The sequence below is a fragment of the Saccopteryx leptura genome, chromosome 8 (genome assembly GCF_036850995.1).
Source record: "Saccopteryx leptura isolate mSacLep1 chromosome 8, mSacLep1_pri_phased_curated, whole genome shotgun sequence".
NCBI lineage: Eukaryota > Metazoa > Chordata > Mammalia > Chiroptera > Emballonuridae > Saccopteryx > Saccopteryx leptura.
The window spans coordinates 28,711,924-28,727,982 of record NC_089510.1 but is presented as its reverse complement, the minus strand read 5'-3'; positions in this window follow the sequence as shown (position 1 = coordinate 28,727,982).

Genomic DNA, 16,059 nt, shown 5'->3' with positions numbered 1-16,059 from the left:
ATGTCTTACATCCCCATGACTATTTTATAACTAGTAATTTGTACTTCTTAATTCCTTCACCTTTTTCACCCATCCCCCCCAATGTTCCTCCCATCTGGCATCTGACAAAATGTTCTCTTAATCTATGAGTCTGCTTCTGTTCTGCTTGTATGTTTATTTTGCTTTTTTAGTTTCAATTGTTCACCATGGCAGGTGGCTCAATGGATAGAGTGTTGACCCAGTGTATGGTTATCCTGGGTTCGATTCCCAGTCAAGGCACACAGGAGAAGCAACCATCTGCTTCTCCCTACCTCCCTCTCCCCCTTTTCTCCTTCTTCCACTCCTACAGTGAGTGGCTTAATTGGTTTGAGCATCAGCCCCAGGCACTGAGGATAGTTCTGTTGGAGCACATCAGCCTCAGGTGCTAAAAATAGCTCAGTACTAGAGCATTGGCCCCATATGGGGGTTGCTAGATGGATCCTGGTGGGGACACATGTGGGAGTCTGCCTCACTATCTCCCCTCCTCTCACCTAAAAAAAAAAAGATTCAATTGTTTATACATATGAATGTATTGCCATTTTATTGTTCATATTTTTTTTTCTTCTTAAAGAAGACCCTTTAACATTTCATGTAACACTTGTTTGGTGGTGATAAATTTTTTCTTGTCTGGGAAGTTCTTTATCTATTCTTTGTTTCTAAATGATAACTTTGCTGAGTATAATAATTTTGATTGTAGGTCCTCACTTTTCATCACTTTGAGTATTTCTTGACAATCCCTCCAGGCCTGCCAAGTTCCTATTGAGAAATCATCTGACAGTCTATGGGAGCTTCCTTGTAGGTAACTAATTTTCTCTCGCTGCTTTTGATTCTCTCTTGGTCTTTAACCTTTTACATTTTGATTATGATGTGTCTTGGTTCTCTGTATCTATGGGCCTGTTTGGGTTAGCCTTGTTTGGGAGTTGGTTCTTCCTGAACTTGCATATCTGTTTTCTTCACCAGGTTGGGAAAGTGTCTGTCATTATTTTTTCAAATAGGTTTTTCCATTCTTGCTCTCTGTCCTTGTGGCACTGCCATGACGCCAATGAATGTTGGCACACTTGAAGTTGTCCCAGAGCCTCCTTACAATGGTTAACCTCATTTTTTGAATTTGTTTTTCTTTTTTCTGTTCTGAGCAGGTGTTTTTTTCTTCTTGATTTTTGGTTTCATCTACTCTACTGTTGATTTCCTGTAAATTATTCTTTTTTTTTTTTTTTTTTTACAGAGACAGAGTCGGAGAGAGGGATAGACAGGGACAGACAGACAAGAACGGAGAGATGAGAAGCATCAATCATTAGTTTGTCATTGCGCATTGTGACACCTTAGTTGTTCATTGATTGCTTTCTCATATGTGCCTTGACCACAGGCCTTCAGCAGACCGAGTAACCCCTTGCTCGAGCCAGCGACCTTGGGCTCAAGCTGGTGAGCTTTTGCTCAAACCAGATGAGCCCGCGCTCAAGCTGGCGGCCTCGGGGTCTCGAACCTGTGTTCTCCACATCCTACTCTGACACTCTATTCACTGTGCCACCGCCTGGTCAGGCTCCTGTAAATTATTCTTTATGTCAGTTAGTGTATTCTCCATTTCTGATGGGTCTTTTTTCTTATGGTTTCCATGTCCTTTTAAAATATGCTGTCAAAGTTCTCTCTAAATTTATCTTCTCTTCCCATAAATTCATTGAATATCCTTATAACCAGTGTTTTGAACTCTGCATCTAATAAATTGTTTATCTCCATTTTGTTTAGTGGTTTTTCAGGAGTTTTGTCCTGTTCTTTCATTTGGGACATGTTTCTTTATCTCCTCATTTTGGCTGCCTCCCTGTATTTACTTCTATGTATTAGGTAGAGCTGCCACATATCCCAGGTAATGTGGCCTAATGTGATATGTGTCCTATTGGGTTCAGTGGCACAGCCCTGCTGTTTGTTTGAGCTGGGCACTCCAGGTGTGCCCACCCTGCCCTGTGTGGACTGTGTACACCCTCCTGTTGTGCTGAGCCTTGATTGCTGTTGGGACATCAATGGGAGGGATTTATCCCCAGGTCGGTCAGCTGCAAAGACTGGTTGCAATTTGTGTGGAGGATCAGCTGTGCAGGGGCCCACACACAGAGCAGGACTTACTTTAGGGGGACTCTGGTGCCCACTGAGTCTGCCCCTTGAGTATGTCGCTTGTAGAAGTGGTTGGGCCCTGGCTGGTTGGCTCAGCGGTAGAGCGTCGGCCCAGCGTGCAGGAGTCCCAGGTTCAATTCCCGGCCAGGGCACACAGGAGAGGCGCCCATCTGCTTCTCCACCCCTCCCCCTCTCCTTCCTCTCTGTCTCTCTCTTCCCCTCCCGCAGCCAAGGCTCCATTGGAGCAAAGATGGCCCGGGCGCTGGGGTTGGCTCTGTGGCCTCTGCCTCAGGCACTAGAATGGCTCTGGACGCAACAGAGCGACGCCCCAGAGGGGCAAAGCATCGCCCCCTGGTGGGCATGCTGGGTGGATCCCGGTCGGGCGCATGCGGGAGTCTGTCTGACTGCCTCCTCGTTTCCAGCTTCGGAAAAATGAAAAAAAAAAAAAAAAAGAAGTGGTTGGGTAGTGATGCTTTGATGTGGTCTGAAGTGGTCCACTGACTGCGCTAGCTCTGGGGTCTCCTGGGAGGTGTAGACCAATATCTGCTGCTGCCTGTTGTTCTATCCAAGGGCACCTTGCATGAAATACAAACAAATCTGCAGATTACTACTTGTGCTGGGCTTGGAGGTGCCCAGGAGAAGCCAAGCTGAGAACCAAGGCTGGCCATTGCTAGTGCCAGGCTCGGGGCCACTTAATGAGAGGCAGGAGGTACAAGCCACAAGGCATGTGTATGCAGATGCCACTTGTTTGATAGATTTTAGGAAAGTCTGAAGCATGAGGCAATGCAGGCATTTGTATAGAAAACCCGTTAGAAAGGGTAGGCTTGCAAGCTGGGTTGGAGGAGTCTCAAGGAATCATCAGGGCAGGGTGAATAGTGATGGTCAGGTTGATGGAAACTCTGATAAGGCATCTGCCTGCAGGATCTGTGCAGGGAGGGCTCAGAAAAGGAACAGTGGCCTCTGCCAGCACTTTTGTCTGGGAGAAAGCTGCCCCTCCAGCTCTTGCCTTGATGCCAGACAGTTCAGTTTGTCCCTGGTGCTTTTTAAGCTGCTGCCCAGTGCTGGAGCTCAGGGCGAGTGAGTCCAAGTAAGCTCAGGCATGAGGAAATGCCTGGGACTCCAGCAGCCCTCTGTCTCACTCTGCCATAATCTCTGCTGGTTTTTACAGCCAGAAGTTATGGGGACTTCTCTTTTTGGCACTGAAAATCTGGGCTGGGGGGCCTGGTGTGGGGCTGGGACCCTTTATTCCTCACAGGGGACCTCTGCTGCCAAGATATTCTTCTGATTTTTATCCCCCACAAATGGGTGTGGGGCTAACCTTCCTGTATTTCTGCCCCAGTTATAAAGTAGCGTACCTTAGTTCCGTGGTTTGCATAGAGACACCAAGGCAGGATACAGAAGAAACTATAGGAGGAGATTTATTAATAAACCGGCTATATATGACTTACATGGGGTATAGCTAACCCAAATCGTGCAGCCTCGAATATAGCTCTGAGGCTAGTTATATAGACTTGATCACACATAGGTTGTGGGGGAAAGGAGGGGAAGCATGACACAGAGTCAGTCATTAACAAGCTTACAACATTCGTCTATAGGCTCTATTAAAAGGAAAAAAACATTCCTACATGTTAAAACTTACAAGGTAACACAATAGCGATGTGTCATTTTACATATCAATACAGTAGCGGTAAATGTTTTTACATATCAAAGACATTTATAAATCTTTTAGTGTCTACCCCCTATCCCTTTTGTCTAGAGGTATATGTTACTCTCAGGATTCCAGGAAGGGAGGAAGAGTTAAAATCAGTGTAGGATATGTAAACATTGTCTCTTATTGAAAGGGAAAGGAAGTTCTTCAGATAACCTTTGTTCTTTCAGAGAACTATAAACTGTGACTAGATGACCCAGTTGTCCTTGTAAGCCAGGAAGCTCTCACATTCTTCTCCTTCCATTCTCTAAAGAAAGGGCAAGAAACCTGACTTTTCCTCTTTAAAATGGCGTTGCCAATACTAAGTTTTACAGTTCTTTGGCACCTTATCACAGGTTAAGACAGTAAGGTTGGTAGATGTTATAATTAATGGTTTTCAAGAACATAAGGCACATGATATCTCCTTATAAAAACAAAAGAAAATAAGCTTTAAGGACTTGTGTGTGACAGGTTATTTTTTTAATTTTCCCAAAAGTACAAACAGACAGCATGTAACATTGTAGAATTTCCCACCTCCAAAATATTGTAAGAAAGCAACAACAACTAAAAAAACCAAAATACTCAATTATCTAACAGTCTAAAATGACTTAAAAGTAGTTTTCCCCAGCCTGAGTGGGCCGGCTGAGGGGCCATATGCAGTGGGAAGGCTGTGTGGGCAAGCTGAGTGGCCAGATTGAGTGGGCAGGCTGAGTGGGCAGGCTGTAGGGCCAGACAAAGGGGCAAAGGTGAGTGGCCAGTTTAAGGGGCCATGCACAGTGGGCAGTCTGTGGATCCATATGGAGTGGGCAGTCTGTTGGGCCAGGCTAAGTGGACAGGGTGAGGAGCCAGCCAGATGGGCAGGCTGAGTGGGCAGTCTGAGTGGCTAGGTGAAGTGAGCCAGCTGAGTGGCCAGGCTGAGAGGCCAGGCTGTGGGGCGCTGTGGAGTGGCCAGACAGAGGGTCCATGTGGAATGGGCAGGCTGTTGTGCAAGGCTGAGTGGCCATGTGGAGTGGACAGGCTGAGTGGGCAGGCTGAGTGGACAGGCTGAGTGGACAGGCTGAGTGGGCAGGCTGAGTGGCCATGTGGAGTGGACAGGCTGAGTGGGCAGGCTGAGTGGGCAGGCTGAGTGGACAGGCTGAGTGGGCAGGCTGAGTGGCCATGTGGAGTGGACAGGCTGAGTGGGCAGGCTGAGTGGACAGGCTGAGTGGCCATGTGGAGTGGGCAGGCTGAGTGGCCATGTGGAGTGGACAGGCTGAGTGGGCAGGCTGAGTGGCCATGTGGAGTGGACAGGCTGAGTGGGCAGGCTGAGTGGCCATGTGGAGTGGACAGGCTGAGTGGCCATGTGGAGTGGACAGGCTGAGTGGGCAGGCTGAGTGGCCATGTGGAGTGGACAGGCTGAGTGGCCATGTGGAGTGGACAGGCTGAGTGGGCAGGCTGAGTGGCCATGTGGAGTGGACAGGCTGAGTGGGCAGGCTGAGTGGCCATGTGGAGTGGACAGGCTGAGTGGGCAGGCTCAGTGGCCAGGCTGAGGTTCCAGGCTGAGAGGCCAGGCTGTGGGGCGCTGTGGAGTGGCCAGGCAGAGGGTCCATGTGGAATGGGCAGGCTGTTGTGCAAGGCTGAGTGGCCATGTGGAGTGGACAGGCTGAGGGTCCAGACTGAAAGGCCAGGCTGAGGAGCCATGATGAGGGGCCAGGCTGAGGGGCCATGATGAGGGGCCAGGCTGAGGGGCCATGATGAGGGGCCAGGCTGAGGGGCCATGTTGAGTGGCCAATCTGAGGGGCCAGGCTGAGTGGGCAGGCTGAATGGCCATGTGGAGTGGGCAGGCTGAGGCACCAGCCTGAGTGGCTATAGGCTAGTGGGCAAGCTGAAGGGCCATGCTGAGTGGGCAAGCTGAGTGGCAGGCTGAGCATCCAGGCTAGTGGGAAGGCTGAGGTGCCCAGCTGAGTGGCCAGGCTGATGGGCCATTCTGGGGGGCCATGCTGAGTGCCTGGGCTCAGTGGGTATGCTGAGAGGCCATGTGCAGTGGGCAGGCTGAGTGGCCATGTGCAGTGGGCCGGCTGAGTGGCCAGGTAGAGTGGGCAGGCTGAGTGGCCATGTGGAATGGACAAGCTGAGTGTGCAGGCTGAGTGGCCATGTGGAGTGGGCAGCGTGAGTGGCGACGCTGAGTGGGCTGGCTGATAGCATTGTCTGAAGTAGCAGTCCCTGAATTGTTCATGCATGGCTCAAGGAACTTTATGGCCAACTGTGTTAAAAGGGAGGGTACAGTGACTAAATAAAGTGAGATATAGTATGATTTTCTTCTCATCAGTCTTATATTTCTCCCTCCAAATGCAAACCCAAAGCCTTTAGGAGAATATTTTGAAAACATGAACAATGATTAGCTTTCTTCAACTTTGCTATTTTTGAAATTGTCTCTGGAAAGACTCCGCAAATACTGTGGTATGATGAATCTTTTAGTTCCAATATTTTAGTTGATTCCACGTTAATTAAGTGAAGCTTTTTAAGGCCCAACTTGAGGGGTTTCTTTTTGGACTACCCTAAAAAGCCAAACATTTATAATTCCCAAATTTCATGGATTGCATACTTACACTGTGGCCCCCTCGAAACGGGGAGAAACAATTCAGGCCCCCAACAGGCATTCTTTCTGCAGTGCTATACCAATTCAGTTTCAACCATCTGAAAAATTACTCAGTTAAAATCTATTTTCTGAACTCAAGTGATTGCCCATCCTGACATGGGTCTCAGTCTCTGCGGCCCTTTCTGCAGAGGCGCTGATAAGGAGCTGGCCGGGCCGACAACATGTGTGTACAGACATGCGCACTCAGGTCGTGCTTGTAGCGGGAATGCCTCTGTACTCGGAAACGTTACGTTGATGTTGGATAATCCTGGGGTGTTTCATTAAAAAAAAAGTCTATGTATTAATTATATATTTGTTGAAATCACACTATATTTCAAATATCCAAAATGTCTTATGTACAAAGTGCATTTTTAAAGCTGGAACCGGGAGAGAAGTTAGAGCAATTCAATCTTTTATAGAAACTTAATTAATGTCTGCGGGATTCAGGAATGAGCAAGACACCAAGTGGGTCTCAAGCTGTACACAGTAGTTGGAAGAGTAAGAAAAGGATGCAAATAATTATAATATAAAGCAGGTGAGGTGAGTTATTGGGGATACAAGTGAAATGAGTTCAAAGGAGGCAATGCTGACATCCTATTGGAACTACAAAAAACAAAATTTATGAAACTTTGAAATTTAAGATTGGCTTGAAAGATGAGTAAGATTTTGACATGTAAAATATTTCATATGTAAAGAATAACATAGACAAAAACATAATAAGAGAGGAAAGGACTGCGTGGTGAGTACTTTATTTTGACTAGTGAGTGTCGTGCATAGAAAGCACAGCAGGACTAACGACCAGAATGCACTCTCCTCTGGGACCAGTAAGACTCAATTCAAATAAAGAAAGAAATGAATGGGAGAGAGGGGAGGTGTATGGTTTATGAGGAGACTGAACCTGCAATCCAAGAGAGAGAAAGAGGAACTTAGCTATAGTGGGAACAGCAGGAAAAGCAAAAAAAAACAAAAGGACATGGGAAAAACTTTCTAAAGAACTGCTTGCTGAAAACTGGTGACACAGTAGAGGCAGTGAAAAGAACAAATGATGACTGCGATTTAGACCTGGGTACTGAAAACCGGTGACACGGTAGAGGCAGTGAAAAGAACAAATGATGACTGCGATTTAGACCTGGGTACTGAAAACCGGTGACACGGTAGAGGCAGTGAAAAGAACAAATGATGACTGCGATTTAGACCTGGGTACTGAAAACCGGTGACACGGTAGAGGCAGTGAAAAGAACAAATGATGACTGCGATTTAGACCTGGGTACTGAAAACCGGTGACACGGTAGAGGCAGTGAAAAGAACAAATGATGACTTCAATTTAGACCTGGGTACCAAGGGGTGTGGCTGAACAACAGAGCTGAGAGGAGGAATTGGCTGTGGAGGAAACAAAATCATTTTGTTCGGAAATTTTGTTCATTTGAGTACTTAGTGGGATGGACGGTGGAATGGGTCTTTTTTCACCAGATGCATCCATGTGTCATATTGCTGCTGTGGATATAAACTGGGGTGTCAGTGGTTAATGGTGGAAGTTCAGATTGGAAAATGGAGGTCATTACTAAAAAGAAGAGAAAGGCAAAGGGAAAAACATGAAGTCAAAGGGAATACCTGGTAGTTGAATGTTAAATAGCTTTGAGCAGTTGGGAAGCAGGAGGTTCTTTCTGATACTTAGGGGGTTATTGGCAACACTGAAGAGAACTTTTGGTAGAGAGCTGGGAGTGGGGTCCAGAGAAAAGGTACTGAGGGAGGAAAGAATAATGTAAGTGAGAGAGAGTTCTCCCTCTGGCATGTAGCATCTTTCATGACTTGAACCACCGGGATGTGCTATTAAGAGGACAAAACATCACAATTTCCCCAAGACAGCCCTGTTTTAGCACTAAAAGTCTACCCTCCAGGAAATTCCTCAGCTCTGGACAAAGTGGGATGGTTGGTCTCGTTACAACTCCTATGGCATCTGGCAATTAGTAGGTTTTCAGTAAGTATCTGTTGAGCCAATGATTACAACAAAAACATTTGAGGCAGCGCAACGGCTCTGAGGCTTGTTCCCTAACTTTCTAAAATGCGGTTGATGATATCTCTAGTGTCTTGCACATGAGATTTGTTTTGATAACCAGATGAAATAATGTGTCTGAAAACATTTGAAAAAAATAAACACTAAACATATATATTTTTAAAATTTTATTTAAAAAATTAAATTGAACAGGGTGACGTGGACTCGTAAGAGTACCTAGGTCTCAGGTACACACTCTATAGCATTTGAACTGTTGATTATGTTGTGTGCCCATCACCCAAAGTCAACTCATTTTCCGTCACCTTATATTTGATTTGTTCCTCTTTACAGCCTTGCCACCACTCCCTCCCCTACTATAAATGTATAAAAATACAGAATAACTTCTATTATTTTTACTTATTTTATAAAAACATACTATAATATGTTAAAATTTTCACTTTTTTTTTGTCAGCTAACTTCTCATTGCCACTGATCTGCTATTGGCACTGAAATGAGTTAATTTGTTTTGTTTATACGGCACCCAACACCCAAGAGCCTCTAGGTATCTAGCCAAAGATTATTTTAAACATAGTCATTACATGGAAGAAAATAACCAAACAAATTCCTAAACTGACGAGTAAAATAAAGAGCAACTGCCAAATAGAGGGAAAAAAAGAAATTAAAAACAAGTATCAGTTGAGAGGATTCATTCATTATGTACAGACAAAAATTGCACTCCAGACATAAGAGAAATTTGGTTGTCTAAACTGAGCTATCCATTCTCCTACCCTCTGAATAAGAGAGTCCCTTATTCATGGATTTTTAATAAAAATTTCTAACTTTTTATTTTATTTATTAAAAATACAATTAGACCTTTTTTACTTACCATAAAATTATCTTGTTAAAGCTATAAGAGACCTTGGAGGTCTTTCCGTCTCACCTTCTTATTTGATATATGATTTTTGTAGGAAGAACTCTGAGTAATATTTTATTAGCATACTGAAAACAAAGTTTTCTGAACATAGCTTGGCAAGTGCAAGGAGCACTGCCCTGTGATTTAGGAATTCCTGGCTGGGTTCTGAGCATAGACAAGGGATGGATGAGGGTCTCTGACTGTTCTCAGTCCCCCCCTGGCTGGGCTCTGAGCATAGACAAGGGATGGATCAGGGTCTTTGACTGCACTCAGTCCCCCCTGGCTGGGTTCTGAGCATAGACAAGGGATGGATCACAGTCTTTGACTACACTCAGTCCCTCCATCCACATGCCTGTGGGGTCCTCCCTGGTAGACATAGCCACAATCTCATAGCTCTGGGGTGTTTGGACTCAATTTTATCCACTAAGAATTGCACTGTGAATAAGACTTTTATTACCTTCTTTACTTTCCTTGTCTTTTCTCCACTCTCATTACTTTTTTTTCTATAATAGCTTTATATATTTCTATGAGTGGTAGATGTAATGTGATTCAGATGAATATTAGTCAAGAACTTAATTTTTTTCTATAAGAAATTTGGCCTACCTTAATGTTCTTATATTATTATTCTACTCATACTGCCTTTGAAGATTTTCTCCGGGTGACACCCTATGTTTGAAGTGTCCTCTACCTTTCAAGTTCTATTTCCACAGCAACAAAAGTTTCTAAAATTAGACCTTCCTCGCAAATAATTTTAGAATTTGCAGAATTATTATTCATTTTAAAACTCAAAATTCTATGTAACACTTCTGTGCTAACAGATTTTAGTAAATTATATGCACACATTTTGCAAATTGTGCAAAGTTTATTTCATAAGATCCCTGCCATATAATGCCTGATTGTCTAATTGTACTAATCAAATTATAACTTTAATATAGCCATATATGATATTACTAGCAACGACATGTTGTTTGATATAGTATTTATTTCATGCATATATAACTTGTCATAGAACTAGCTTATGTTAAATTGTGACATAAAGATACCTCTCTTCACTTTCCCTAGTAAATTCTTAAATCTTTAATTTAGACAGGTGTCTCTTGCTAAGAACACCTTAAAATGATGCTGTTTCCAAAGCACTTCCACTCAAAAAATATGGAAAGCATGATGTTATTCTACGGGATTGTACACTGCACTCCGAAGGTGAAGCAACAGTGTATTTTTGGCTGAGAGGGAAGGTGCTGGGGTCCAAGAAGCTTCATAAGAGCAAAATTCACCTCTGAGTCCAACTCTTATTAGTGATTGGACTTTGACTAGGGGATGAACCTGGCAAAGCCTGAATTTTCTTATCCATAAAATAGAAAAATAAATTTTACAGATAAAGCAAGTAAAAGCATATTACAAATAAGTTATAAAGCAATGTATAAATGCCATGTATCACTTAGCTTCTTTTTATACTTCTTGTAGTGGCTTTTTAGATGCCTACTAAATACTTTTCAATAAATGGTGACATGGAATTTCTACAGCAAGTCAAATATAATTATTTCTTCTACTTAGTCACTTTTGGGGAATTGCATATATATCCATCAAATTTTACTTCTTAGAAGAGTACTGGAAATTCAATTATTGGAAAAACATTTTTTCCCTTGGATATCTGGGGTAAAACATTTTATATAAATTTTACAAGCTAGGTACAGGACTACCTTGTAATATTGTCTATAGACTTATTGAAACACAACTGCATTTCATTCTCAAAAACAGTTTTGTAGCTTCGTAACATGTTTTGTTTTGTTTTTTCTCCCTTTGACAAGGAAAAATATTGGTCAAAATCCAGCTGCAAAATCCAAAATTGGCTCCATGGTGTTTGAATCTTTCCTTCTTTCAAACAAGCAAAACCAAATAAGCACAGAGTTATTTTTAATTTTTTTCTGTAAAAATTACAATTATTTTGCTTCTTAAAATTTCCTTGGCAAAATATTGATGGTGAGGGCATTCATTGTCTGGTCATTTGAGAAAGATTTCTATTTTCAAGTTTCCTAGAAAAATTAATTCTATTTTTTGGGAATCATCTCAAGGGGTTTATTACAGTTATTTTATTATAGAGTTCAACTAGATACTTAATTTTACACTTGTTAAAATATAGTATTGTCTGACCAGGTGGTGGCACAGTGGATAGCGCGTCGGACTGGGATGTGGAAGAACCCAGGTTCGAGACCCCGGGTTTGCCAGTTTGCCAGCTTGAGCGCAGGCTCATCTGGCTTGAGCAAAAAAAAAAAAAAAAAAAAATGCTCACTAGCATGGACCCAAGGTCGCTGGCTCGAGCGGGGAATTAGTCTGCTGAAGGCCTGCGGTCATGGCACATATGAAAAAGCAATCAATGAACAACTACGGTGTCGCAACGAAAAACTGATGATTGATGCTTCTCATCTCTGTTCCTGTCTGTCTGTCCCTATCTATCCCTCTGACTCTCTCTCTGTCTCTGTAAAAAAACAAACAAACATATATATATGTATATATATATAGTATCAAAATAGATTTACATATTATCCTCAACATAAATATGCCCCCCCAAGTCTCTAATTTTTTATTTTCTTCTTTCTCCACTTGCCTCCATGCAAACAGTAAATTTTTACAAATTAATTGTCTATGAGCAAGTTTATGTTATTTTAATTCCAGTCACTGGATCAAAACTTCTTTAAAATATAAATTGCCCTAGGATGTTTGGATTTTACTTTCATATCAAAAACTTATTTCTAAGTCTATATCAATAATCATGCTGAAAACAAACAAACAAACAAACAAACAAAAAACAAATAATCATACTGAATGAGCTGCATTGTAGTCAGTTTACTGCCTACAGGAAACAAAGGATTTGGTGGGTATCGTCTGGCTTTGATTTCATAACTAGAGGTCGGCTGACTGAGTATCAGGCCAGATCCTAGACTGCAGGTCCTGGGCAACATTCTTACATTTGATCACAATCTTCTTTCCTCTTCTCCTTCCTCCTCTTTTTTTTTTTTTTTCTTTTTTCTTTCTGAAGCTGGAAACGGGGAGAGACAGTCAGACAGACTCCCGCATGCGCCTGACCGGGATCCACCTGGCACGCCCACCAGGGGCGACGCTCTGCCCACCAGGGGGCGATGCTCTGCCCCTCCGGGGTGGGGGGGGTCGCTCTGCCACGACCAGAGCCACTCTAGCGCCTGGGGCAGAGGCCAAGGAGCCATCCCCAGCGCCCGGGCCATCCTTGCTCCAATGGAGCCTTGGCTGCGGGAGGGGAAGAGAGAGACAGAGAGGAAGGGGGGGTGGAGAAGCAAATGGGCGCTTCTCCTATGTGCCCTGGCCGGGAATCGAACCCGGGTCCCCCGCACGCCAGGCTGACGCTCTACCGCTGAGCCAACCGGCCAGGGCCTCCTTCCTCCTCTTCTCTCTATTCCTCTTATCTCTTCTCCTCCTCTTCCTCCTCCTACAATTTTTGGAACTATTATTGAATGTGGTGGCAGATGCCATGTCTCTCAATGAAATCAAAGGCATATGGCAGGCCGTTTTCAGTAGTGCCATGCCACCTAAGTTGCAGTATTTATATTTCAAAAGAAAATAAAATTAGGTTGTGATACCAACCTTTGAATGTAGTCACAATGAGTACTTAATTATCAAACACCATGCATTTTGAAGTTTCTAAAAGGTTGTATAAAAATCCTCTTTTGAGGGTAATGAATGGTCAAGTTTAGAAAGAATTTGTTCTTAGAGGGGTCTGACAATGCTAAGAGACCAAAAAAGGAAGGATTTTGTTATTGTTGTTTTTTTTTAAGACATCTTAGTAGGTTTTATAGCTTGAGAGAAAATAGAAATTTTCAAAACCATGTTTTTTTTCTATTTAAGTTAAGAAAACAATACACTCACTCTAAATGCCAAACCTTTGTCACACTTTCCTTGTTTTCCTGTTTATTTATTAAATTATATATACAAATCAGAATCTAGGACTTTAAAAATTCCGTAAGTTATTTGTGTGTGCACCTCATTAATTCTATATAAATAATTCATTTCAGAGTATTAGTGGTTAAATAAATCTAGAATAACAATCAAAATTCTAAGGAGAGAACTTCTACTCAGTATAATTTTTTTTCTTATAACACAATAAACCTCTGTGTTCCCAGAAGACTGGAATCAGACATAATGTTAACTCACACCATCATATCTCTCTGGAGTCCACATTTTTGCATGCAGAAAATCAGCACCATGAAACAGGGACAGCTGCTGTGATAGGAACCCTGTAATTGTCCTGGGCTGAACTCCCAGGAGAGTAAAAGAAACCAGGGTAGAGAAAAGAAACAACACCAAGGCTCAAAGAGTTTCAATTTTTCTAAGTTACCTCAACACTTAATATCTGGACATTGCATATGTTTGAATTCAGAGTTAATAATTGGTCTTTTATTAGGTAAAAGAATGTTGCAATATTTTTTCATCTGCAGACATTTTTTTTCATTTTAGTTGAATTGTTATTTGCTAACAAGTTTTATGGCTTTTGTAGAGCAGATCTCTGAATTCAAGCCATTGCATCACAACCAGTTCCCACGAGATAAATCGATAACCATCTCTTTTCCTCTGCTTCAAATTTGACAATGCCACCAGAAACTACTATTATAAACATTTTCTCTGTTAGATCTCACTCTACTCCTTTAGGAAGTGCTAGGCATTTATTTCCAGTAAGCTTCATTATGTTTATCTTTAGGCATCACAATTGTGATGCTAAAACTCAGAAAAGGCAACTTGATTGAAATGACAGGTAAAGAGTCACCTCTCCCAGCACTGCAGTATTATTTATCTACACCTCCTTCCATTTTCTGTTTGGTATACCGTTGAGATATGGTAAGGGGTTTGCAGAAACACCTTCATTTAGGATGAAATCTTTGTTACTCTGAAATTTCTTGACTGCTGGAAAATACCCAGGAGTCAACTTATGCCGCACAATGTGTCTTGCTAAGTCTCTCCTGCCCAAATTTTGGCAAGTAGAGGATTAGAGTCCTCCTTGTTATCAACTAGAATCACTCCCATTGGTATTTTCTTGTTATCATAAATCCTAATGTACAGTGTGTAGTTGTATATTTTAATAACTAAATTTTAAAAATGGCTATTTGGAACCTATTAATACGTTAAAGCGTCCTGGTTAAAAGCACATAATCTGAAACTAATTGCCTGGGTTGAATCATGCTCCTTTTATCAGCTTTGAGACTTTAGACAAGTTACTTGACTACTTGACCTCTTTGTGCCTCAGTTTCACCACTTGTACAATAAAAATAATAATGCCTTCCTCACACAGTTATTAGAAATATTAAAAGAATTAATGCATATAAAGCACTTAGAACAGTGCCTAACACATAGTAAACACTAAATAAAAGTTAGCTGTTTATTCTTGAAATACAGAAGGTAGAAAATGTGATTCAATGCTTATGGAACGTTATTGAATTCTAAGTATTTTGTTGTCCCAGCAATTATACTGCATTTGGGAAAATCACTCAGCCATACTTTTCTCATCTGTACAGTGGGGATTATAATAGTTACTTTAAAGGTATTACGGTGGATATTAGAAATCAAGTATGTCACACCCTTTAAATACTCGCTGGCACAGAGTAGGCACTCAAAAAGTGTTAATAATTGTTGTTACTCATAGTCTCTAAGCGCAACTTTTTCTAATGTGCTGATTTCAGAAGTAAAATATGCGTGAAAACATCCATACTGTATTTCTATTGAAAAAAAACTTATGATATATTTAGAAAAATTCAGAAATATGGAGCAACTGATTAAGCTAGTGTTGCACCTCCTTATCAGCCTGTCCTGGCTAAGCTTGGGGAAGCTCAGGCCAAATTCCGTACCTCAAAGTTCAGACTGGTGCCAAGGGAGCCATCATCCCTGATGTGGGCGAAGAGCGGTTCATGTTGATTCGCACATGGTTTTCTTTTTACTGAAGGAGATTATTCTTTTGACACTGCTGTGTTCCCAAGGTCAGTGAGAACTTTGATCTTCTGCAGGTGTGCCTATTCTTAAGCAGGTAGGAGTCAGATGGTTTAAGATAATTGAATTTCAGGGCTTGATTTGGAAGAAGTGAATAAAATTGACTAAAATAACAAGCATAATTTTTATTGACATAATTCAGGAAACTTTCATCTAAAAAATAGAACAAAGATAAATATAGCATATCCATTATATATTTGCTAACATTGCTATGCATGATATAGCATAGAACAGTTTTTCCTCTTATGTGTTGCATTTTACATGTACACTGGCATTTAGTTTCTAAGTACTTACTGATGAAAAAATAACAGTGGGTCTTTTCCTTTAGAAAGCTCTCTTTCTATCCCCCCTTTTCTGCTTATGTAAAATTTCTATCTTGAGGAGCCGACATGTATTTTAAAATTTTACTTATTGATTGATTTTAGAGAGAGAGAGGAGAGAGAGAGAGAGAAACATTGATATGTTGTTCCAATTATTTATGCACTCATTGGTGATTCTTGTATGTGCCCTGATCAGGGATCAGACCTACAACCTTGGTGTTTTGGGATGATGCACTAACCAACTGGACTAGCCAGTCAGAGCCAGACATGTTTTTAATAATTTTCTTAGTAGATAATTAAGATGATTAGGTTACATTGTGCAAAAAGGAGAGCCACAGAATCTAATTTGATGTGTGCATTAGTTGAATGCTTTAATCATTCCAAGTTAAAACCTTTATGTTGGCT